Source organism: Plecotus auritus, assembly GCF_963455305.1.
Source record: "Plecotus auritus genome assembly, chromosome: X".
Taxonomy (NCBI): domain Eukaryota; kingdom Metazoa; phylum Chordata; class Mammalia; order Chiroptera; family Vespertilionidae; genus Plecotus; species Plecotus auritus.
The window spans coordinates 134,747,235-134,773,035 of record NC_137784.1 but is presented as its reverse complement, the minus strand read 5'-3'; the positions used below and the strand labels follow the sequence as shown (position 1 = coordinate 134,773,035).

At 42.3% G+C, this 25,801-nt stretch overlaps 1 protein-coding gene across 2 annotated transcripts in view; it reads right to left on the bottom strand.

The window, feature by feature from the left end:
• ALAS2 (5'-aminolevulinate synthase 2) overlaps positions 1 to 25,414 on the bottom strand; it is a 114,505-nt gene extending 89,091 nt beyond the window's left edge. Inside the window, exon 1 of one of the 2 annotated variants that reach the window (XM_080652138.1) lies at positions 24,943 to 25,414. The gene's annotated coding sequence lies outside the window, so the exon portion shown is untranslated. The remainder of the gene's footprint in view (positions 1 to 24,942) is intronic. The other variant, XM_080652137.1, reaches the window with a different exon arrangement.
• Positions 25,415 to 25,801: the final 387 nt, after the last annotated feature.

Genomic DNA, 25,801 nt, shown 5'->3' with positions numbered 1-25,801 from the left:
TCTCAGGCCTCATGACCGCCATGGCCCCTGAAGTCCTGGCATGACCTGGACTAGGAGGGTGCTGGGCCGACGAGGGCAGGGGTCAGATAAAGGGTTTGGGGGACATTATTGAAGGTGTGTGGGTCCTGGAGGCACCTGGACCGGCCCACAGAACTCAGAATCCACAGTCCGCCTTGGGGCCCTGGGTAAGGGGCCGGGGGTGAGGGCAGGGAGGGCCGGGCGGTAAAGGAAGGGCCTAGAAACGGGAATGCTCAGGGACTGCACCGCTGAGGCCCTGGAACTGCGTCCTGACGTCTGTAGCGCACCAAGCAGAGTCCTGAGGGGGAAACGGGCACAGCCCTCAGTATCGCAAAGACTTTTGAGAAAACAGAGACATTAAGTCAAGAAATGAGCCTGTCTGTACTCTCCCACAAAACTTTATTGATGGGGGAGAATGTGCCCAGTAAATAGGAGTATGACAAAATCAGTTAGTTACTCAAGTTCATTCATGAGTTTAGTTGTGAAACCAGACTTCATCAGAAAAGTTCTCCGTTTTTCACCACATGCGTAAGGCTGTTTGCCTGTTTGATGCTCACATAAACAAGGGCCTATTTGGTGTTATTAGAAAGCATGAGCATTTGCCTGGGACTTAGCTTGAAAGTATTTTTGAAATTAAAAATAAAATTACAGACATAGCTATCATCTTAAGTGAATTTTCTAAATCTCAATATTTCAGTGTGGAATATGACTGAGCAAGCAAAATCAGCATCCAAACCTAAAGAAGAAGGAGGTGATCAAGAGTTTTCACACTTGGTTGGACCTATATCTGTAAGTGCTTTGATATTTCATGTTTTCTATTAGCAGATATCTATTTTGGGGAAGATGTTTTTGAGCTAGTATAGATACACTGATGAAAGTCTTCCATGCTGATAAGAAGTAAAAATTGAATCTCATGAAGGAAACATTGATCCAGGAGGATTACATTCTCATGTTGCCTAGATGGATGTTGTTACGATTCCTGGAAATTGCACAACTCCTTTCTCATGCTTAACAACAGATTGTTCACATCCACCCCAGTGTAGATTAAAATAGCTTCTAAAGTCCTTGTTGATAACTTTTCTTGGAGTAGCCTCTCATGGGAAGAATAACTTTGTTAAGAATAATAATTATATAGAACTAGAGGCCTGATGCATGAAATTTGTGCAAGGTGCTTGGCCCTTGCAGCCGCAGCTTCGTCCGGAAGGTCATCCGGCTGTCCGGTCTAATTAGCATATTACGCTTTTATTATTATAGACAGTACGGGAAAATGTCACTAGACTTATGGTTACATTATTTATGTGTTATGTATATTTATATTATTGACACATTCCCCTAGGCCCAGCAGCCCAGTGATGAGCAACTTGAACAAGCAGAGCCACAAATTGAGAGTCAGGATATTATACCTGGTCAAGAGCCAGAAGATGCAAGAGTATCTGAGGTTCAAGGTGAAAAGAAAGGGAAGAAGACTGCCTGTTGGGGGAAGAATTGTATGCGTGCATCATGCATTACGACACACCAGTAATAGGAGGAAATACGGCATTAGAGAAGATACTAAACATTTCCTACAGTTTGGCTGGAAAATTAAAGTAGGCCTGCAGCCAAGTGCAGTTAACCTACTTCATAAACGAGAAAACTGAAGCTTGGTAATTGTGTCTTACCAAAGAGCATTTGAATGGTGGAGACAGAACTCATGTTTCACCCCAAAGTTTGTGTTCTTTCTACTATCCACGTTGCTATAAGAAAATGTGATTTTGTTTCAGATGCTTAATATTCAAATTTTTGTGCTGTAAGATAGCTCAGTACTGGCACAGGAATAGACTCAGTTCAAGGGAATAAAGTCTAGATAAGGATCGAGTCTAGAAAAAGAGTTTAATGAATGGTAGCCATTGTTTACTTTGATTGATATTTTTATGTGGTAGCTTGGTAAAAGCTGGATAGTTCAAGGTATTGGCACACAGGTATCTGGTTTAGTGTTATTATTTAAGTGGCTTTTAAATTATGGCTAAATCATTTTATGGTTAAGAAGGTCAGAAGGTTTTGTTCCTAAAATTAAATGCTAGTGAGAGACATGAATTCTGCCTTGAGCCCACAATCTAGTCAGAGAGACTTAAATCACTGATTTAATGTGAAAAATATAATGACAAATACAATAATAAAAGTACAGAAAGAGCAACTAAATTGTCTGAGGACAGTGTTGAGAAAGAAAAAGGGTAATGACTTTTGAAAAATCTTGCTTTCTTTTTTTCTAGCACCAGAGTCCTGAAATAATCCCTTTTGGGGTTCTAATGTATCATATTTATCACCACACTAGCCTACAGGCTTTCCTTTTATAATACTGACAGGATGAAAATATATATATATAGTGCTTAAATTGATAACCATTTTATTTTTAAGGGCCTGTCCTGGAGGCTGATCAACAGGAACCGACTCTGGAAGACACTAGGGATCAGTGTGGAGATGGTCCTGACGTCATGGAGCACATTCTATCAAATTTGGAGCCTGTTATAGTGCCAGAAGCAGGTATGTGATCCATTCAGAATGAAAATGATAAGGTTTCTGTTTTCCACAATATTGTATTTTTATTATAGAGGTATCATTACTGATACTTTAGTTTATGTATAAATATTCTTTGAAAGGTAGTTTCGATTCCACATGCATGACTTATAAACTATGAGAGATAGAAACAAATTGGGTCAAATCCATATCCTATCCTATATAATAAAAGCCCAATGACCAAACAGCAGAAAGACCAGTCGACCAGTCGCTATGATGTGCACTGACCACCAGAGGGTAGACGCTCAATGCAGAAGCTGCCCCCTGGTGGTCAGTGCACTCCCACAGTGGGAGTGCCGCTTGGCTGACTGGGATGAGCGGTGCTCCCACAGTGGGCCGATCCCCGCAGGCCATGCCCCCCACCAGTGCACAAATCCCATGCACTGGGCCTCTAGTTGAATTATAAAATGTGAAGACATTTTTCTTATTGTTTAATATTAAGTCCTTTAATGAACAGCTAATAATTTCCAGATACTATTATAAAGGTCTGCTTTTTACAAGTATATAGTACATTTGTAACAGATCAATTTGTGTGAAACATGTTGAAGCATGGAAGTAGGTTCGAATACCAGCTCTAACATAATTTGTATGACTCTGTACAATCTCTTTCTAACCCCCATTTTGCTATTATAAAAAAATAAAGTTGAAATCAGGTATTTAAGAAAAAATTTCAATTTGTATTTTTGCATTCTCTGGTTCTGTTGAATACAATGCATAGGATACAGTGATAACCTGCTTCTCATGAGTTTGTTTTTTTTTATCATAAATCATCAAACACTAGCCAGAGTCAAATTATAACATCTGAGATGAAGTTTCAAGGCTTCTAAGAAAGTGAACACTCTACTTGATGTTTGTTTTTCCATATGGAGACCTAGATCCTGTCTTAGATTCTGTCAATTTTTTTCATTTTTCTGATTCTAAATAATAATTTTATTTTAAATTCTCCCCCAAATGAAGCCTCAAATGACTGAATAATCAAATGGCAGGAAACAGTCTAGTTTCTAGTTTCTGCATTTGAATAGTAGGGACCAATACACATAGTGATGTTCAAGGTGGGGATGAGTAAGATACATATGCTAAGCACACTCTCTGTCTCTATCATCAGTCTTAATGAGCTACTGTTTCAATAAAAAAATACGAACACCTCTAATCATGTCAAAGGTCATATATCTCCAGTTTTTGTCCTTGAAACCCCACTGATAAGATTTGAAGTTCAAAGTCTATATAGGTGATGTATTTTCTGAATAAGCAATGTAAGTATTTCTTACACTTGTGTTTTCCAAAGTGCTTACTTTTAATTACACAGCTACTGAATTTAAAGGAGGCACTTGAGTTTAGGAGAAAAATTATCCTGCATTATCTCCTATTTGTGTTCACTCTACATTTCTGATTCATTCCATCAGAATATTTACATTAAAATACTGTTTTCAGAATATGTTCACAAACCAATTGAATACAGCTAAAATACATTCATGTGTACAAGATGCTCACACATGTTAAGTATATTATATATTAAAAATGAATACATTCTTGAACACTTAACAAACATTTTTAAAATATGGATGAAATTTGCTAGGAAAACAAAAATTATTTAACATACCACAGGAGTAACTGCATATCTAAACGTTAAACATACTATGGGTGGACTTTTAAAATTTGTCCAAGTTACCCCATATCTTTTAGAAGCAAATAATGATCTACATGTGAGATCATTCCCTTCCTTATGTGTGTTGTCTCTCTCCCTCTCCCTCGTGCCCTCTTCTTGCCAGATCTCAAGAAATGGTAGTATTTTCCTTCATATTTTGTTGTCCCCATAATGATATAGCTTAAAACTAATGTGGCCATATAGTTTATTTTGTAAACCAAAACACCTTTAACTGCATAAAGCTGCATTAATTATAATTAAACCAGGGATATGAGTGGAAAAGAGGACATTATTATACTAATTAAAACAAACACATAAAGCCTGAAAATAGCCCAAAGAAACATTTTTGCACTTTTCCACAATACAGAGAAAACAATTGAACTGGCTTTTCTATTTACTTTACCTAAGCAGTTCCAAGTACGGCATTATTATTTTGCCTATTTTTTTTTTCAGAGTGTTATTTCAGGTCAAAACATCTAAAATTATACTTAAAATTTTTTATTTTGTTTGCTAGGTGTTCACTTTACTTGCATTTTCACTAAAGTTACAGGATTTTTGCTTTCTACTTGAATCTCACTTTAAATAGTTTCCTTTGATTTAATCTGTTCTGAAGTCTTTGTGTCCTACACCATTAGAAAGAGTGGTATGTTTTAAGATATCATTAATGTATCTTAAAGTCTACCTCCAAAGTCTCTACAGAGGTTTAAGTATATGTAAGCCAAAGGATCACCCTTAGAATTCTAGGTTTAGTCCACTTATAAAACCCAAACTGTAGTGTCCTTTGTATATCTATAATGTAAATAAAACTCTGCTAAGTGATGTTTCCAACTGTTATGTTTACATTATAGGGGAAGGGCAACCTTACCTGTAAATGAAGACAAGCAGAAGCCATGCACCATACATGCTGTCCTTATTTTGGAAATTGGACTATTTAAGTTCTCTCAATAAAGTTTGACAGTTTTCTCAAAAGAATTCTTGCTCATGTACTGTTAAATTTACTCCTAGACGTCCGATGCTATCATAAATTGTGTCTTTTTCTGAAATTTTATATTCCGTTGGTCTGATATATAAAGGTACATTTTTTTAGATATTGAGTCTCTATCCTGAAACCTTGCCGAATAATGTTTATTAATTCCCAGTTCCCCCATCTTTCTCAGGAGTAATCAGTGAAAGTACATTCAGAAGAACTTGCAGGAAGATGCACTGACCCCTTGTATCTGTGACTCTCAAGAGTTCCATACTCACATGCTAGCCCTCACTGGGCCCTTATCAACTTGTCAAAATGTTAACTGAAGTCTTCTCATCCACTTGTATGATGTCCCCATACTCTTCCTGTCTCTGGCCTAGGTGAGTCATTGTTCCTGTCTTGACTCCCCTTGAGGTGCCTTTTCCCCCTTAGATTTCAGGCTAGTGCGTCACCTTGCAAGTTAAGTTCCATGGTGGGTTTAAGAAGAATTATGATTTTGTACATTATGTGACATTTTCTTTCCATTAGCGCGGGAGTATGATTTTCCCCCAGAACAGCCCTTTGTGGTTACAGAAAATAGTAAATATACTCATATGCTAAAGGAAGAAATTGGTAATTATTCCAAATTTTCATTATTCTTCTTTACAGATGAGGAAACTTAACCACTTATGGGTAAATGATGATCTCCAAAATCACACCAGGAGTAATTGTTGACAAAGCCATATGCTGATGAATTGCTATCCATATTTTCAGCTTAGGCCTCTCTCCTAAGCTACAGGCTTTCTGGACAACTGTTAATCCCACAGGGAACTAATACTCAACATATCCATCCACACTGAACTCATCTTCCCTCTGCTCTGAAAATGTGCACTTTTCTAGTGTAGCCTAACAAAGTGAATTTCGCTCTATCAATTTTTACCAAGCCAGAAATCTTTAAGGCCATATGTTACTTTGAGAGACTTACTCTGGCCCCTCAAACTAAAGTGGGTTTCTCCTATGCACAGAGCAGAGACCACAGAAAACTCTATTTTAATGAGCACTCTCCCCATCATTGATTGTTTCATTACCATGTTCTCCAGTACCATGTATGTTTTGCTTGCTTCTTAAACCCAAGTACTAATGCAGTTTCTGGCACCCAGTTTGGGGGAAAGAAAACTGTCACCATTATAATAGGACTAATAAACCAGTGTGTATATGGACATAATTTTCCAGTTCATCAAGCAGAGTTTGAACCTTACTGAACAGATAAAACTAAAGGACTTGAAATTTTAACTAATTAGAACATGTTGACTATTTATTGAACTCATTATCCAATGTGGAAATCAATAAAGTGTTAACATGGGTTGGAAGGAGAATTGATGAACAGGGATGTATACACTGAGTGGCCAGATTATTATGATCTCTGAACGCATAATAATCTGGCCACTCAGTGTATATTCTATATAATAAAAAGCTAATAAACAAATTGTCCCCTCGACCAGGAGTTAGACCAGCAGGCAGGCTGGCCAACCGCCCATGTCCCCTCCCCCTGGACAGGCTGACTGGACCCCACCCATGCACGAATTCATGCACCGAGCCTCATACACACACACACATACACACACACTGAGTGGCCAGATTATTATGATCTCTGAACACATAATAATCTGGCCACTCAGTGTATATTCATGTAAATATATACTTTAAATGGGTTTGTTAATAGATACAAACATGGTTAACAGCCTAAAAAGCCATAAACTATAGGATTTGGGGTTATCTTTTCAACCTGATGTAAATCAATTGCCTCTCTGTGCTCTATACCACACAAACTTCACTTGCATTGACATAGAAATAATTTGTATTTCACTCAGACAAGAATTATTTTCATCTCCACCAGTTTTCTTCAAAGTAACCTCTACCTCTACAGAATTGTAAAAGATCCCAGCCAATAGAAAGTCATTCAATACTATAATACCCAGCACTGCACTAAAAGAACACTCAAATTTTGGATAAATTTTCAAGGTCTCCTCCATTGTGGGTACAAATAATTTCACAAAATGCCTGCTCTCATTTAATTTGGCATAATTATTTTCATAAGTAATAGGTAAATTACTTTTAGCTAGTATAATTATTTTTTAATAATATAGACATCAGTAAGTTTGCTTTTCAAATCTACAGTAATAAAATGTTGAGCAATTCCTAATCCCTAATGATGAAATCTTTCAGGAAGTTGTCATAATGAATCTTGAATTAGATCTTTAAAAATGTATTCTATTATTTATTCTTCTACCCTAAGAATAGAAAACCAAGCCCAAGAAATTAACTTTGCCATATTTCACTTGAAGCCCCTGTAAATTTCAGAGGGTTTTCTCTCTTCACATCCCCCCAAATCTATGGTTCCTGGCCTGCCATGAAATGTCCACCTTACCACCTCAAAGAATGGGACCCCACCCTGTAAATTAGGTATGAGGATCATTTTCCTGGGAATATGTTGCAGGCACTGGCTCACATGTAAAGTCAACACTTGCTTAGCAGTGGACTTGATATAACTAATTCAGTGAGAATCACTCAGAGGTGACACTTAAAGTGTTGCATGGGTCCACAATGATTTGCACAAAGGGCTTCAATGAGAGGTGGAGGGGACCTCCCTTCCAACAGGGAATATTTAGCAACACGCCTGGGGAGTGTAGGTTACTTCTAAAACCTAGTGAATAGAGAGAGAAACCAAGATGGCGGCATAGGTAAACACCTGAACTGCTGCCTTGTACAATTTCAAAACTACAACTAAAAGACAAAACGGACATCATCCAGAACCACAGGAAGGCTGGCTGAGTGGAAATTCTACAACTAGAAGGGAAGAGAAAAGCACACTGAGACTCAGAGGAGCTGCAGAAGGAAGAGGTATGGAGGCGCGCATGTGGAGAGGCCTGGCAACTGAGTACTCGGCTGGCTTTCTCAATCGGGAGGGAGACAAAAGCTCCCGACTGCTCTGAACTCCAGTTCCGGGCAAGACTCTGGGGACCCAGACTCATATGGGGAGAAACTGGACTGTCTGGCAGTGGGCGAAACTCAAGGGTGGCTTTCTCTCAGAGGTGCTTGCAGTGATTACCATGGGACATTGAGACCCAGGGGCCTCTTAGGGCAGGGCTGATGGGAAGCTATTGCTGTTTGTTCCGCCCTGAGACTCCGCCCCATCCAAGATCGCAGAGGCTTTTGCATATGAATGGCCTAGTCCTTTGAATTCTAAACTTACCTAACAAACTGCAGCTGAGTCAGTGAGACCCAGAACATCCAAAAGAAGGCCCAAGGCCCCACAGCAGGTTGCATTGCTTCACAGCTGGGCCTCATCTGGGCACCTCCAAAACCCAAACAAAGAAGAGGAATCTGCAGATCTCTCCGTAGCTCCTGCTGGGTGGCCCAAGGCAGAGGCTAAATTAGCACCTCCTTGAAGATCCAAGAGCCAGTGTACCCAGGAATCAGAGTGGGACCATCCAGATTACAACTCCTCAGATCCATAAGGGACACACTCGGGGCAGACTCAGCACCAAAGCCCCACTGAAGCAAGTCTTGTCTCATAAGGGTGTCTCCAGCACAGAAGTTCTCCCATCGTAGACACAGCTGATCCTCACAGCCAATTGACCTGGAGGTCAATTCCTCCCAGTGATACCAACAAAAATCAAGGCTTAACTACAACAAGACTGTGCACACAGCCCACAAAGGGGTGCACCAAGAGTGTCCACCTCAGGTAACTGGGGAGGCTGAGCCACTGGGCCCTATAGGACACCTAGCACACAAAGCCACTCTATCAACTCAGGGAAGCAACCAAAATGTGGAGACAAAGAAACAGGTCACAAATGAAAGAAATGGAGGAAAGCAAACGACTGGATATAGAGTTCAAAACCACGGTTATAAGGTTTTTCAAGAATTTTCTAGAAAAGGCCGATAAATTTAGTGAGACCCTAGAGGATATGAAAAAGGACCAACTAGAAATTAATCATACACTGACTGAAATAAAAAATAATATACAGAGATGCAACAGCAGACTAGAGGATCGCAAGAATCAAGTCAAAGATTTGAAATACAAAGAAGCAAAAAATACCCAACCAGAAAAGAAAAAAGAATCCAAAAATATGAAGATAGTGTAAGGAGCCTCTGGCACAACTTCAAGTGTACCAACATCAGAATTATGGGGGTGCCAGAAGAAGAGAGAGTGCAAGATACTGAAAACCTATGTGAGGAACTAATGACCAAAAACTTCCCCCACCCGGTGAAAGAAATAGACTTACAAGTCGAGGAAGCACAGAGAACCCCAAACAAAAGGAATCCAAAGAGGACCACACCAAGACACATCATAATTAAAATGCCAAGAACAAAAGACAAAGAGAGAATATTAAAAGCAGCAAGAGAAAAACAGTTACCTACAAAGGAGCACCCATACAATTGTCAGCTGATTTCTCAACAGAAACTATGCAGGCCAGATGGGAGTGGCAAGAAATATTCAAAATGATGAATAGCAAGGACCTACAATCAAGATTACTCTACCCAGCAAAGCTATCATTCAGAATTGAAGGTCAGATAAAGAGCTTCACAGATAAGAAAAAGCTAAAGGAGTTCATCACCGCCAAACCAGTATTATATGAATTGCTGAAAGGTATTCATTAAGAAGAGGAGGAAGAAGAAAAAAGTAAAGATAAAAATTATGAACAACAAATACATGTCTATCAACAAGTGAATCTAAAAATCAAGTGAATAAAAAATCTGATGAACAGAATAAACTGGTGAATATAATAGAATCAGGGGCATAGAAAGGGAGTGGACTGACAATTCTTGGGGGGAAAGTGGTGTGGGGGTTTCGGGAAGAGACTGGACAAAAATCGTACACCTATGGATGAGGACAGTGGAGGATGGTAAGGACAGAGGGTAGGGTGGGAACTGGGTGGAGGGGAGCTATGGGGGGTAAAAGAGGAAGAATTGTAATAATCTGAACAATAAAGATTTATTTAAAAAACAAACGAACAAAATAAAACCTAGTGAATAGAAGCTGCTAACATCCAGTAATTCACAGGACAGCTCCCCAACCCACACACAAAATAATTACCTGACTCAAATGTCAATAGTTCCAAGATTAAGGCACCCTGCCCCAGAGAATTAGTTATTAAACTTACTCAGAAAATTATGGAAATCATTAGGTAAGAAGCATATAAAATAAACTTGCAGATGTCAATGCCTTTCATATATAAAAATACTCAGAGCATGTGATGGTAGAGAAAATCTTACAGTTTGCATATGTGATAATCAATTTTTAATTCTAAAAATCTGTGAGCAGTTATTTTTTGATATGCACTGATTGCTTGGGTTATTTGCTTCATGTGCAGCGGTGATAGCAACAAAAATAATGATGACGCTTTATATTTCCAAAGCACTCCTAATTTATTTTACCAGATGTTCCCAATAGCTGTGCCTTTACTCTTGAATGTTAAGTAAGTTCATGGCTGGGACCACAGTGTTCCGTTGCCATGGTTTCCCTGGATTTCATAAACTGTTGCTTAGCAATCCTACTCATCATCCAGCTACTTTCTCTTTGTACTGTCTACACATTTTGTCCTCAGTAAAACGTAGCTGAGCCTCTTAGCAAGGGAATATACTAGTACTAGTCCCCGAACATAATTTCATCTTTCCACTTTTGGCTTTCTTTCCTTGTATTTTCTTCTTTTTAAAAAGTCAGGATGCCAGATGTCAGAGAGCTTTATAGTTTAGTTGTAAAAATAAGATCTGTGGTGTCAAGTACACCTGGATTAATATCCTGGGTTTGCCAATTTATTAGCAATTTGACCTGCAGTCTGTCATTTAATCTCTCTGTGTCTCCTAGTCCTTATCTGTTGAGTGTGATAATTATATTCATATCATAGGTATAGTGTGAGGATTAAATCAGATAATACATCAAAAATGCTAAGTGACAAAGGTCAGACAGAAAAGGCCAAGTATCTTTTTTTGCTATATTGATATAAATAACAGGAGAAAAACTGGGAAAATCACAAATATATGGAAATCAACACACTCCTGAACAACCAATGGATCACAAAATAAATTAAAAGGGAAATAGAAAAGTTTTTGAGGCAATCAAGTGTGAAAATATAATACATCAAAAACTTATGGAATTCAGCAAAAGCAGGTCTGAGAGGAATGTTTATTGCAATAAATGCATATATTAAGAAATTAGAAATATCTTAAATAAACAACCTAACTTTACACCTAAAGGAACTAGAAGAACAACAACAAACTAAACCCAAATTCAGCAGAAGGGAGAAAGTAATAAAAATTAGAGCAGAATTGCCCTAACCGGTTTGGCTCAGTGGATAGAGCGTTGGCCTGCAGACTCAAGGGTCCCAGGTTTGATTCAGGTCAAGGGCATGTACCTAGGTTGTGGGCACATCCCCAGTAGGGAGTGTGCAGGAGGCAGCTGATCAATGTTTCTAACTCTATCCCTCTCCCTTCCTCTCTGTAAAAAATCAATAAAATATATTTTAAAAAATTAGAGCAGAATAAAAGAAAACAATAGAAAAAAAATAACAAAACTGAGTTTGTTCTTTAAAAAGATTAGCAAAATTTATAAACCTTTAGACTAATCAGAAAAAGAACAAACAAAAACCAGAGAGAAGACTCAAATTAATATAATTATGAATGAAAGAGGAGACATTACCACAGAACTACAAAGGGACATGAGAGGCTACTATGAACAACTATATGTTAACAAACTGGACAATCTAGAAGAAATGGATAAGCTTATAGAAACCAACAATTTATCATAACTGAATCAGAAAGAAGTAAAAATTCTGAATAGATCAATAATGATTAAGGAGATTAAATCAGTAATTTAAACCCCCTTCCTCCCCCCCAAAAAAAAACAAACAAACCAGAACCACATTGCTTCACTGGTAAATTTTACCAGACAATTACAGAATTAATGTCAATCCTCAAACTCTTCCAAGAAAAACTGAAGAAAGAGAAACACTCCAAAACTAATTTTCAAGGTTATCATTAATTTGATATCAAGCCAGAGAAAGACACTATAGAATAAAACTACAGACCAATATCCCTGATGAATACACATGCAAAAATTGTCAACAAATACTAACAAATCAAATTCAGCAGCACATTAAAAGGATCATATGCCACCATCAAGTAGGATTCATCCCTGATATTCAAGGACGTTTCAACATATACAAATCAATAAATGTGATACATCACATTAATAAAATGAAATACAAAAATCATATGATCATCACAGTAGATGCATAAAGAGTAATTGGCACAATTTAATATCCATTCATGGTGAAAACTATGAACAAATTAGGTATAGAAGAAATGTACCCCTGCATAATAAAAGCCATATATGACAAGTCAACAGCTAGCATCATTCTCAATGGTGAAATTTTGAGAACTCTTTCTCTAAGATCAAGAACAAGACAAGGATGCCCACTCTTGCCAGTCCTATTCAACATAATACTGTAACTCCTAACCAGAGCAATCAGGCAAGAAAACAAAATAAAGAGTATCAGATTTAGAAAGGAGAAGTAAAGTTGTCACTATTTGTAGCTGACTTGATTTTACATAGAAAATCCTAATGACTCCACAAAAAAACCTGTTAGATCAAATCAGTGAATTCAGTAAAGTTGTAGGATACAAAATTCACATACAAAATCAGTAGTGTTTCGATACACAACCAAAAATTATATATAAATGTAATTAAGAAAACAATCCTATTTATAAAGCATCAAACACAACAAAATATTGAGGAATTAATTTAACCAAGAATTTGAATGATCTCTACACTGAAAACTAAGACATTGATGAAAGAAATAGAAGAAACAAATAAATGAAAAGACATCCCATGTTCTTAGATTGAAAAAAATTAATGTTGTTAAAATGTCCATATGACCCAAAGCCATCTCTAAGTTCAGTGTAATCTTTATCAAGATCTCAATGCCGTTTTAGAAAAAAAATATCCTAAAATTGGTATGGAACCACAAAAGACCTTGAATAGTCGAAACTATCCTGAGAAAGAACAAAGCTGGAGGCATAATACTTCCTAATTTCAAACTATATTATAAAGCTACAGAAATCAAAATAGTCTGGTATTGGCATAAAAACACATGGACCACTAAAGCAGAATTGAGAGTCCAGAAATAAACCCATTTGTATATATATGGCCAACCAATATTTCATGAGGGTGCCAATAACACTCAATGGAGAAAAGAGAGTCTCTACAATATTGAATATTCACATTCAAAAGATTGAAACTAGACACCTTTTTTGCATCACTCTCAAAAAATCAACTCAAAACGGAGTAAAGATTGTAATGTATGACCTGAAACCATAAAACTTCTAGAAAAAAACATAGGGCGGGGGGAAAGTTTCTTGACACTGGACTTAGCAATAATTTTGGGGATATGATACTTAAAGCACAAGCAACAAAATAAAAAAGTAAGTGGGACTACATCAAACTAAAATGTTTCTGAAAAGTAAGAAATAATCTACAAAATAAAAATATAATGTACATAATGAGAGAAAATATTTGCAAACCAGCCATTTGATAAGGAGTTAATATCCAAAATACATATGTAACTCATACAACTCAATAGCAAAAAAACAAATAATCCAATTAAAATTGGTCAAAGCACCTGAATCGACATTTTTCTAATGAAGATATTCAAACAGTCAAGAGGTACATGAAAATGTGCTCAACACCACTAATTATTAGGGAAATGCAAATCAAAACCACAACGAAATATCACCTCACACCTGTTAGAAAGACTATCATCAAAAAAAAAAAAAAGAGAGAGAGAGAGAGAACAAATGCTGGCAAGGATATGGAAAAAGTGGAATCTTTTACACTGTTGATGGCAATATAAATTGGCACGCCCATTGTGAAAAAAACAGTATGGAGATTCCTCAAAAGTTATAAATAGAACTAACATATATCTTTTTGAATAAGTATCCGGAATTGGAGTTGCTGGGTCATATAGTGTATATAGTATATCTTATATAATGTGTATGGGCACAGTAACAGGTAGCAAATATATATATATACAACTCTCCCTGGGTATAATAATCACTGAATTCTTGATAACAGATCCCACTGAGGAAGAGAGAGTGGCATGGGGTCTGGGCAGAGGTAAAAAGAGGGTTTGATCATATCTGTAAAGTAAAAAATAGACTGAGGTAAGGCTTAATTTTTAAGTTTGTAACACAGGGGCACTAGCTATGTAGGTGCTCATAACATTAATCTTGATTCTTGTCCCTAAGTTTTAAATTGATTCGCAATAAAAATATTTCATCCTAAAAACTAGCAAACAGCCCTAACCGGTTTTGCTCAGTGGATAGAGCATCAGCTTGCGGACTCAAGTATCCCAGGTTTGATTCCGGTCAAGGGCATGTACCTTGGTTGCCAACACATCCTCAGTAGGGGGTGTGCAGGAGGCAGCTGATTGATGTTTCTCTCTCATCGATGTTTGTAACTCTCTTTCTCCCTCTCCCTTCCTCTCTGTAAAAAATCAATAAAATATATTTTAAAAAACAAAAACAAAAATCCAACAAACAAACCTCAAAAGTAATCACATGATTTTTGCTTAGTGACAGTAAAAGTGCACATGCTAAAGACTTCCAGGCAAGACCATAATTCTTGAAAATTGTAAAGTAAGTCCATGTGTGCACTGTGAAATGATTCAGAGGAATCATCAGAGACTGGAAATAGTAAGGAGTCCTGAGTGAAGGACAGCAGATGGGTTCAGACTTACTTGTTTGTGTAAGCTGTGGCCCACAATCTGTGCACAGGTTGTTGCAAATAGGGTACTGACCCAAGAGTGTTCTACACCCTGGGAGGCGCTTGCTGGAATTAGAACAGGGTCCACAGAGTAACTGAAAAATGATTAGTTAGGAGACAGCAGCAGGGGTAGTGCTGACTGATGCCTGCATTTTCCTCTCTATACCATTCCCAACACTTACCACTAGGTGGTGGCTGTGACAATGATGAGAGCAATGTCTGGAAACTTGGTCATACAGACAGGACAGTGCCTGGGATAGGTGAGCTACTAGACAGCCTCTCGGAAGAACACAGTGCATCAACACCCACAAGAATTGCTGCCAAGGTATCCAGCCCAGTCTCATATTCCACCCCAATTGTTCCCACTACTTTCACTGAAAAGATGGCATTAATAGAAATTCACCTTAACAATAATCATAGCTCTTTTAAAAAATAAGTTTTCATTGAAGAGGGATAGAGAGATAGGACCACCGATGAGAGAGAGAGACAGCAATCAGTCGCCTCCTGCATGCCCTCTACTGGAGATCGAGCCTGAAACCCAGGCATGTGCCCTGACAGGAAATCAAACAGGGGAACCCCTTGATTCATGGGTAGTCACTCAACCACTGAGCCACACCAGCCAGGCCATGGCTCTTATCGATTAGGCATGCCTTATTAGTGAGTCACAAATATGCCTTGTGCATTAGTTTCTTTTTGCTGATGCAACAAATTATCATAAATGTAGTGGCTTAAAGCAAATACATTTATTATTTTACAGTTCTGAAGGTCAGAACTGTAAAACATCTGTAGGTCTGCATTCCTCCTGGAGGCTCTAGGGGAGAACCCATTCTCTTTTTTCTAGCTTCTAGAGACTCCCCACATCCCTTGGCTCATAGCCTCTTCCTGCATGTACAAGGCCAGGAGTAATGCATCTTCTTTCCTCTTTGATCTTTGCTTCCATTCTTAGATCTTTAACTAACTCTAACTCTATTGCCCCCTCCTGAAAGGGCTCTTGTGTTTATGTTGAGACTGCCCAGATAATCCAGGATAATCTCCCCATCTAAAGATCCTTGAATTAATCACATCTGCAAATTCTGGGGATAGGACGTGAACATCTTTGAGATCTGGGAAGAATTTTTCAGCCTACCCCATCTTGCATGAGCTACTTCCATTTGACCTTCACAATACCACTATGATATACCCATTTTTCAGATGACAAAATTGAGGCATAGAAAGGTTAAGGGACGTGCTGGACATGACACAGCTTAGAAGGGGCAGAGCTGAGTATGAAAAACCTGGTAAGGTGAGTAAGCATCACTGCCTTGTTCTTTCTCACATCTGTCCCTTTTCTCGTGTCTCTTCTGCTATCCCATGGGGAGCAAAAGCACTGCCTTGCATGTTAAGCTTCTTTGTACCATCAAATGTGTGTTCAATTGAAGCAACTGTGATGTGTGTGATGGCAGAAGCCAGGGCTTGGAAATCTGAAGATGTAAGCCCAATTATTGGCATTCACCAGCAGTGCTATGATATTGGGCAAGAGAGTTACACTCTCTCTAGCTTCATTGATAGCGTGAAGATATTGTAAAGATTTTAGTTTGGAGGTAGTTCATGCACATAGCCTACCACTACATTAGTTTCCCTCCTCTATTTGTACTTCTAGGGCTCTCATAAATCAGTTGACCTTGCTTTGTCATGTGCTGCTTGTTTCAAACAGCCCTGTGGTCCCAATGTCCCAAGGCATGGTTTTATTATTTCCTCCTGTTAATAACATGCCTCGTGATATTCTGGGTATTAAATATACGGTGTTTGTAGACTAAAAATCTCTGTGGCCTGTCTAACATGAATGTGATTTCTGTTAAGCTTTTGGGAACACTGAGAGTAGCTCACAACTTAAACCCTGTTGCTGATACTCCTTTGAGGAAATGGGTTGAAAGCCACAGCCCTAGGTTGTACACTCTTAAAGACAGGCTCTGATCCACTTGGGGCTGTCTTGTTTTTGTTGTGGACTGGAGTAAAGGTTGACTAAGACGAAGGCAGTAACCGGGAAATGGCATCTCATCCTCAGTCAGCTGGTTGGTGGGCAGAAGGCAAGGCAGCAAAGAGCATGCACTGCCCCCAGTTGGATTATGGCTAGGCTTCCCCAACAGGAGGCCTTGGTAAGCTCTGGGTATAAAGAGCATTTTCAATGAGAAAGTGACTTTTGGGAAGAAAATTCTTTTGCTGCATTACATTCCCATCAAATCCCATCAGAATGAAGAAGCTATTTGAAAGAATGCAGGTAATTTTGCAGTCCTCTAGGCACACAGATTCACAAACAGCAAACATAAGACAAGCTGCTAACAAAGAGCAGCTGAACTCAAAGGAACCTGCTCTAAGCCAGGGTCTTTGGTACGTGCTGTTGAATTCCCAGAGAACCCTCACAACAAGCCTGGAAGACAAGACTGGAGAGATTAGCTTTTGCTTTCTTTTTTTTTTTCTTTTTCAGAGGACAAATCACAGGACACAGATGCTAGAAAAATCATCAAGGTCAAGGAACTTGTGACACAGGCTGCGCCAGAACTCATGTTCCCAGGTCTGAGTTCAATGCCTGAACCAGGCATCCCCCTTCTACACATTTTACAGAGGACTTGGCCTCATTGGGTGCAATTCAGCTGGCAATTCTGCTTTCTGAACAAGTCACAGTGCCCCAACCCAGAACTTGTTCACCAGGCATAGAACTTAGTCCACAAACTCTACCAAGGCCTGGGAGACATCAAGGGGCTAGACAGGGCTCCTTCCCTCAGGAGGATTAGTCTGAGGCCCTGACAAGCAAGTTTAATCCTTTCCAGCTAAACTGTAAAAAGTATTCACTTGCTTTTTAATAGTTCAGGTAGCCGAAACCGGTTTGGCTCAGTGGATAGAGCGTCGGCCTGCGGACTGAAGGATCCCAGGTTCGATTCCGGTCAAGGGCATGTACCATGGTTGCGGGCACATCCCCAGTGGAGGGTGTGCAGGAGGCAGCTGATCGATGTTTCTCTCTCATCGATGTTTCTAGCTCTCTATCCCTCTCCCTTCCTCTCTGTGAAATATCAATAAAATATATTTTAAAAAAATAGTTCAGGTAAAACATGTGCAAAATCTTTTCCATCGTGTATTCCTTCGACATGCATTTATTAAACACCACTCTCATACATTGCTGAAACATCTTGAGTGGCAAAGGCTGTGCTTCCTGTGTGATAAGCACTTTTCATATTATCTCATTTAATTCTCATCCTAGGAGGCCAGTACTTTCATTAATCCCACTTTATTTTTTAATATATTTTTATTGATTTCATAAAGGAAGGGAGAGGGAGAGAGAGAAACATCAATGATGAGAGAGAACCATTGATCAGATACCTCCTGCATGCCCCACACTGGGGATCGAGCCTGCAACTCAAGCATGTACCCTGACTAGGAATCGAACCCTGATCTCCTGGTTCATAGGTCAACACTCAAACACTAAGCCACGCCAGCCGGGCTAATCCCACTTTAAAGACACAGAAAAGGAAGGTTAGAGAAGTAAAGTGGCTTGTACAACATAGTATCTTAGGAATGACATAAGAAAGATATATAGCGCTTTGCCTAAATACTCCTTTCTCAGAGGGGGCAAATATTGACTCATTGCCCTTTGGGGCAGACCAAGACAAGCTTCAGGGACAGAAAGGCCTGTGAGCAGACAGGTGGAATTTAGATACTTGGAGATGAGAGGGAAGGAAATTCAGACAGAGGAAACGGTGAGCAAAGACCTGGGGTGGATAACTTCTGAATATGCTCCAAATCACATTCAGATTACCGAATGAAAGAAAGAAGCAAAACAAATCAGGTATTCAGGCAGACTGGAGCCTAGAAACCTCAGAGCCAACCTACACTCCACCCTCTCCCCATCTCCCACTTTCACCCAATCAGACTCTAAAGCCTGTCCATCATCACCCTTAAAATGCCTTTCTGCCTCTCCATCTCCATGGCAACCGCCTTAAGGCTCATTTTCATTCCCTCTTGCTTTTTATCCTAATTGCTTCCTGAGTGACCTTCCAGACAATGGTCTGCTCCTCTGTAAGGCAGCCAATCAGTGCCCTGCTTGATCATCCCGTGAATACACAACATTTTAAGGGCTCTGCGTCTCTTGTACGCTGTTTGCTTTTGCAGTTCTATGTCCTCTCATCGCCATGTTATCTGGGTCTTAGATGGGCCCACGAATTAATTAGTACACACATGAATGCCTTGTGAAAACGGGGCGAGTGAATGAATGCGCTGTGTAAACCAAGACAGGAAAGGAGAGATGATTCCTTCCATGAATACACTCTCCACCCTCTGAGTCCCACCTCCCTCTAACACTCAGCCTTGCCTCACCTGGGATTGAAGTAGAGACACACTCCTTCCCAAGGTAAGCAAATTGATCTTTATAGAATGCAAGGACCTGTCACCCATCCATTTTCCCTTGGCCCACTACACCCTCCCTAGCTCTTGTCCTCCCACCTTCCCCCACTTGACTGCCTGCTTCCGGTTCCCTGTGCCCTAGGAAGTTGGCAAAAATGGATAGCCCCACTTCCTCTGAAGGAGTCAGAGAGGACTTGCTGGAAGTAGGGCGGGGTGAAGCAATTGGAGTGGAGCTTTCTTGCTGGAGGCTGCTGGGATGGAAGTGAAGAAGGCCCAAGACAAGCACAGTTAGCCAGGAAGTAGCTTTATTGGAGCTAGCCACGTAGGGGCTAAGAGTGGCACTTGGTTGTCCCGTGGCAGGGGCAGCATTGTCCATAGCAGTAGAAGTAATGGCAGCAATGGGTGTAGCTGTGGTGGCAGAGGTATGAAAGGTAGAAGGACAGTGGCTGTGATTGGGAAAGTAGTGACAGTAGTCCTAGAGAGGAAGCGGTGATATCAGTGAGAGCAGTTTCAGTCTAAGAGACGAGTTTCTCATACTGCTCTATAGTACACTACTCTCTCCTGCTCTCTAGGCTGCTCTGATCTATGTGCACCCTTCCCTGACTTGCCTGAGCAACCCTCATCCCCCACCCCTTCCTGGATGGGCATAAGCTACAGGAATAGAATAGTGGGCCTCACTGCAGGGTGTGGTGGAGATCTGAGATGCAAGCAGCCCATATAAAGGTCTGATGGCTGCACAAGACCCAAGGGCTTCCGGGAACTCCACAGGTTCCCTTGACCCATGCATCTTGGTGATGCCAAACCATTTGGAAACCATGGGTTCCTATTCTCTTTTCGCAGTCCTTCTAAGAGCATGGGCTGGGGTCCTGACACCCTATGGAGGCTGAGTTTTTCCGCAAGGATTGAACACCTCCTGGTGGAGGCCAGCTGTCTGAAGGGGATCCAAAGCCTGGCAGAGACCACCTGCTTGGAGTTGAGGGGAAGGGGGTGGCTCCAACTTCCTGGCTGGAAGCTCCAAGCACTTCACAAGGCTTGAGTAACTGGGAGGCCCCAAGCATTTCCAGTAATCCAAATGCATCCACAGGTTCAAGAACCTCAAGGGACTCAAGCATAAGCAAGCATCTAAGTATATTAAATGATCCTAGTACCTCAGAAGCTCCCAGCACCTCTGAGATCCCAAGCATCTTGAAAACTGAGGTCACCTCAGGGGGTCCTAGCACTTTGAGGGCCCCAAGAGTTTCTAAGAGTTTAAGGATCTCTGAGGCCTTCAGACCCTCAAAATTTCTGAGTACCTCTGAGGCCCCCCAAAACCTAAAAGGCTCCCAGTAACTTCAAGGCCCCCAACAATCTTTGAAGCTCCATGCCCTTTGAAGGCCCCCAGCATATCTTAGGTCTCAAGTTGCTTGAAGGCCCTTAGCACATTGAAAGTTTCAGATGCCGTGGGTCCCTCAAAGGCTCTAAGTATCTCAGAGATCCCAAGCACCTAAAGGTCCAAGCCACCTCAAAGCCCTGCATATCAAAAGCCACAAACACATCTGAGGTCTCCACCACATGAAGACCCTTAGAACTTTAGATGTCCCGAGCTTGTTGAAGGCCTGAAGTAGCATGAAATACCTCAGAGACTCCTGGTATCACAAAAAAAAAAACTCATCATTTCAGAGATTCCTAGCTTCTCAGACATTTCTCAGAAACAAAAATTCTCAAACACTTGGAGTACTTGGAGGATCTGGGAAATCTCAAAGTCGCCAAACAACATCAAATGACAGAAGAGCTTCAGAAAAGGTCTCCTAAATATGATGCTGGACATAATTTTCATGGTGGGCACCTGTGCTAAAGAGAGCCTCATCTGGGATGTTCTGTAGAACTTAGGAGTGCAGCTGAGGAAGACGTACAGATATTTGGCATGAGAAGGATCACCCAAGCGTTTATATGGCGAGGGTACCTGGAATATAAACCGGGAAACCATGAAAATCCAGTGAAGTACACGCTTGGATGAGGCAGAGAGAAGATTCAACCGGGGGCATGTCTGAAAGGTGACCTAGCATTTCTCTCAGGAACTACCGTTGGTGAGGGTGTACAAATTGTTTGAAAAGTGCAATGTGTGTGCATGTCCACAGGGTGGGGCAGAATTAGCATTCAGACTGTCTCCTTCAGCCAGTGTAGTAAATCCAGAGGACCATCCGACATGGTGGTGGCCCCTGGTATATACTAAGTCATACAGGACCCGCTTCCTACCCTCCTCCAGCTTTCAGACTTACCTCATGGTACCAAGGATTCGATGCCCTTCCCATCCATCCTATCACCGGGGCCTTCGGAAGCCTCTACCTCACCCTGCAGCAAAGGTGGAGATGTGGGAGGCGTCCCTCACCTTCTTATCAGCTACTGGCAAACAACACACATAAGGAGCTGTGCCCCCCCCGCAAAGTGACCACATTTACCCCCTAAAACTCCGCACTTGATGAACGCAGTCCACTGATAGGGAACACAAGGAAGGGTGCCCCACCTGGCTTTGTGGGGCCCTGAGGCCACAGCTATCACACACAAAAGAGGGGCCAGGGTCCCTTCTTCTGCCTTTGCCTCCAGTCCTACTCTGCTTCCTGCTGTGTGCAAGGTCAAGTCCCTGCGGACAGGTTGGCTAGCAAATGACTTCCTGACAAGGGCTCAGGGACCCATAGAATGAAGCCTGCAGGCTAAGGGGGCTTCAAAGGCAAGTAGGAACTATGACCCCCACCGGCTTCAAATTCACTCAGCAAACAAGGACCTAGAGGGCCCGCTAGGATTCAGGCAGAGTGACAGAAACCGGGCTGTGAAAAATAAAAGGCAGGTGGCTGGCCCTGGAGGGGCCATATTTCTCAATACCACCTCCAGATGTAGGCAGGGGTGAATCCAAGGTTCAGATCCCTAAGTGACCTTCCTGTCCAGAGCCACAGGAAAACAAGGGACCTACCCCAAACTAGGCCCCAGTCCATTCCCACAAACGCAGAGAGTTTTCCTGTGGTCCCTCTCTACCTGCCAAAGCACTCCAGGGCCTTGTCTACTGAAGACACCGGAGACGTCAGCGCAACAGGCCTCGGTAACCCCGAACGCAGCCTCGAGTTCTCTTGGGGACAGAGCTGACTATAAATCTCCCCTTTGATAGAAAGGGGCTCAGAGACAGCAGACGGGCCCAGGGCAGGTAGCTCAGTTGGCTAGAGCATCTTCCCCCTGCACCAAGCTTGCAGGGCACATAAAGAAGCAACCAATGATTGCATAAATAAGTGGACACAACTCTCTCTCTCTCTCTCTCTCTCTCTCTCTCTCTCTCTCTCTCTCTCTCTCTCTCAATAAATAACAATAAAAATGTCAGACAGCTCCAGGTCGGTCAGTAAGTGGGAGAGCTGCAGAGCAAACATGTACTGAGGATCTTCTCTGTACCAGGGGCTTGCCATATATTATCTCTGCCAGGTCAGTAAAGTGATACACACACCCCAATTTATAGGACGCACCAACTAGCTCAGGGGAAGAAATACTGTCCTGGATCTGAAACTGGACACAATGGGTCCGAGGCCACCTGTCACTACTTGAGCCAAATTAAGCAGAGACAGGGTTGAATCATATATGCGCGTTCATTCCAATAATGCAGGTAGGATGGAAGAGCAGCAGGTAACCCTGGACATTCTGCTTTGACCCCCTTTTCCAGTTGGCTGATTACACACACACACACACACACACACACACACACACACACACACACACGGGAGAAGATAGCTACGTGCAGCTGCGAGCTGCAAATGTAACTTTGAAAGGGGAGGGGAGGGGAGGGTCTGCAGTCCGGCCTTCAGGAGCTCAAAGTCAGATAACAAGGTGGCTACTCTTCTGTGATGTTACAAAGAGCTCAGCCCGTTCCTGGGACCGGAGAATGGTCAGCGTTCCTGAGAAACAGTCCCCGAGGGGGTCAGGGTCTGGGCACAGCCACCAAATCAAAGCATGTCCTGTCTTGCTCTGTTCTCAAAATGTATTTCTTTTCTGAGTAATGGATCCATGGAGGCATCTTATCTTTTGACAGCCTTGTTCCATCCTCCAGGCTCCCAGGGTCTGTAAGAAAACTTATCTAGAGTTGGCAAGGTGAATTAGACAACTGTGGCTCCATTCTTCTTCAGTGCCCTTCCCCACTCCTAGATCCTGTCTGAGTCCATGTTTCCTTTGGCTCTGGCGGGCAACAGCCATCCAAAGATCTCAATGGTTATTTGCTAAGCGTGGGTCAAGAAGCTTAACTCGGTCAGAGGACCAGTAAAGGGGGCGAGAGGGTGGGAGCTGCACTGAAAAACCAGGACTGCTGGACTCCTGAGGGCCCCAGGCAGGAGGCTCCACAAGGAAGTGCAGAGGGTGGAGTGACCTGGCCTAACCCAGCCAGGAAGCAATTACTGCCCCAGGCCCATCACCTCCCCCCTTGGCCTGGAGGTGCAGAGTGTCCTCACCCCTCCCCACCCCACCCCCTGCATTGGTGCTGCAACCACTTAACCTTCAACTGATGAGCTCACCACTACACAAGGGCTAGATTCCCAGGGGCCATGAAATGGACAGCAGGGCACAGGGAGAGGCAGGAAAGGGGGCTCCTGGAAGGAGGTGAGGAAAACAGAATCTTCCTGGTTTCTTTTCCACAAATTCCCACATTCTTACAGAGTCTGTGAGCATCCAGATGGGAACCAGGCTGGGAGCCTCTGCTGTGTCAACCAACAGCCTAAGCTGCCCCACCACCCAGCAGAGTTTCCACAGAGTGAGTTAAAAAGATGCAGTTTTAGTGGCCAGCATACCTCTAAAGTGCATTGAGATTCTGGGTCCTAGAACCCCCCAGTTGTTTAGGAAGCTCAGGTATAGTGAGCCCCAAGCCCCCAGTGCGCAGCAAGACTGGCAGGTGCCATTCCCTGCCCGCCTAAGTTGTGCCAGACACTGTGATGGCTGCTGTCGTGCAGTGTCTCTAACTCTTGCAGCAGTGAACAAGGTGGGCGCCCCAGGCCATGTTTACAGCGGGAGAAACTCAGGTCCGATATCAGAAGCAGGTTGCTAGGTCCCCTGGTCGGTCACTGACAGCCTTGGACATGGATTCAGGGCCAGCCAAGTCTAAAGCCCCCCCCCCCCCCAGTTTTACTGAAACAACCGACTGCATCACAGGGACACCTGGCCCTCCGCCCAGCACTGGTGAAGTGAGGAAGTCCTCTGTCTTCACACTCCAGCACAGCCCTGGTGAAGTGAGGAAGAGCAGGCTGGGGTGGGCAGAGGAGGCTTGGGACAATAAAGTCAATGAGCCATTTGGGGATTAGAGTAAAGGTCCCTTCCTGCGGATTGGCTGCGGGCCCAGTCACCACGTGTCCTTGAGGGGTTGCCATGTGTGCAATGAAGATTTCTTTCCCAGACAAGTATGTCTTTCCCATCCCAGCACATGGCTCAGCAACGTTGCCACCCAGGCACTCCGCTGATCTTCAGATTCGAGGTCCTGGCTCTCACACAGTGGACCCACCCAACAGCAGACTTTCTGGGCCTGCAACATTGTTTGTTGATCCCCTTTGCAATCCAGAAGGCACAAGGGCCGCAGAACTCTCTTACCTTGAGCAGAGTGGGAGCCTGGGGTAAGGCTCAGGCAGCGAGCAGTGGGTATGAGAAAGGCAGGCTGAGGGGTATGCTCCTTGGGCCCAGTGCTGTGGCCTTGTTCTCAGCAGTCAGGGCCAGAGGACAGACCACAGCCCTGGAGGAAGGCAGATGTGGATTCGCCTGGCTCACGTGCCCTCCTGGGAGGTGGGTAGCAGCCAGGCTCCCACTGTCTCCTTCCTTTGGCAGGAGCACAGAACCCCCGCTTTCTGAAGGCAATGGTTTTGACGTAGTGGTGCTGTTGGAGATCAGTGGTTGCTATGAAGATGTAATGAGATCTGAAACAGGTCACTGCAGGGCTTGCAATGCGGGGAACAGCGAAACACCACAGAGCATAAAGAAGAATGACTCTGGAGCAGTCCAGGGCTGGGAGAACAGGCTTTGGGGGAAACGTGGGCTCTAGGCTGGTACGGCTCACCACCCAGCAGGCACAGAGCTCCCGCAGGGTAGATTAAAGCAGAAGGTAGAGCCCATAAATAGCCGGTGAAAATCAGGCCCCGTTCTTGACAGGTCGGTTTTTGCCGCAGTTTATGACTAATGACACCCGAGCAAATGTTATCTCAAAATAAGCAGTCCACGAGAAGTGCCCGAAATCCCTCCTGCAACTCCGACCAAGGAGACTCTTGATCTATTCTCAGCCTACAAAGTCTCAAAAGTAACTGGGCCCATGGTATTTTGGACACTGAGATTATCTAAGAATTCATCCATTCACTCATTCAACACGTTTTCAAGGGTCTATTTGTGCTGGTCACAGTTCCCGTTGCCTGGGAAACATTCAAGAACACATCACAGGCTCTCTTGCTGGGAAACAGGAAAT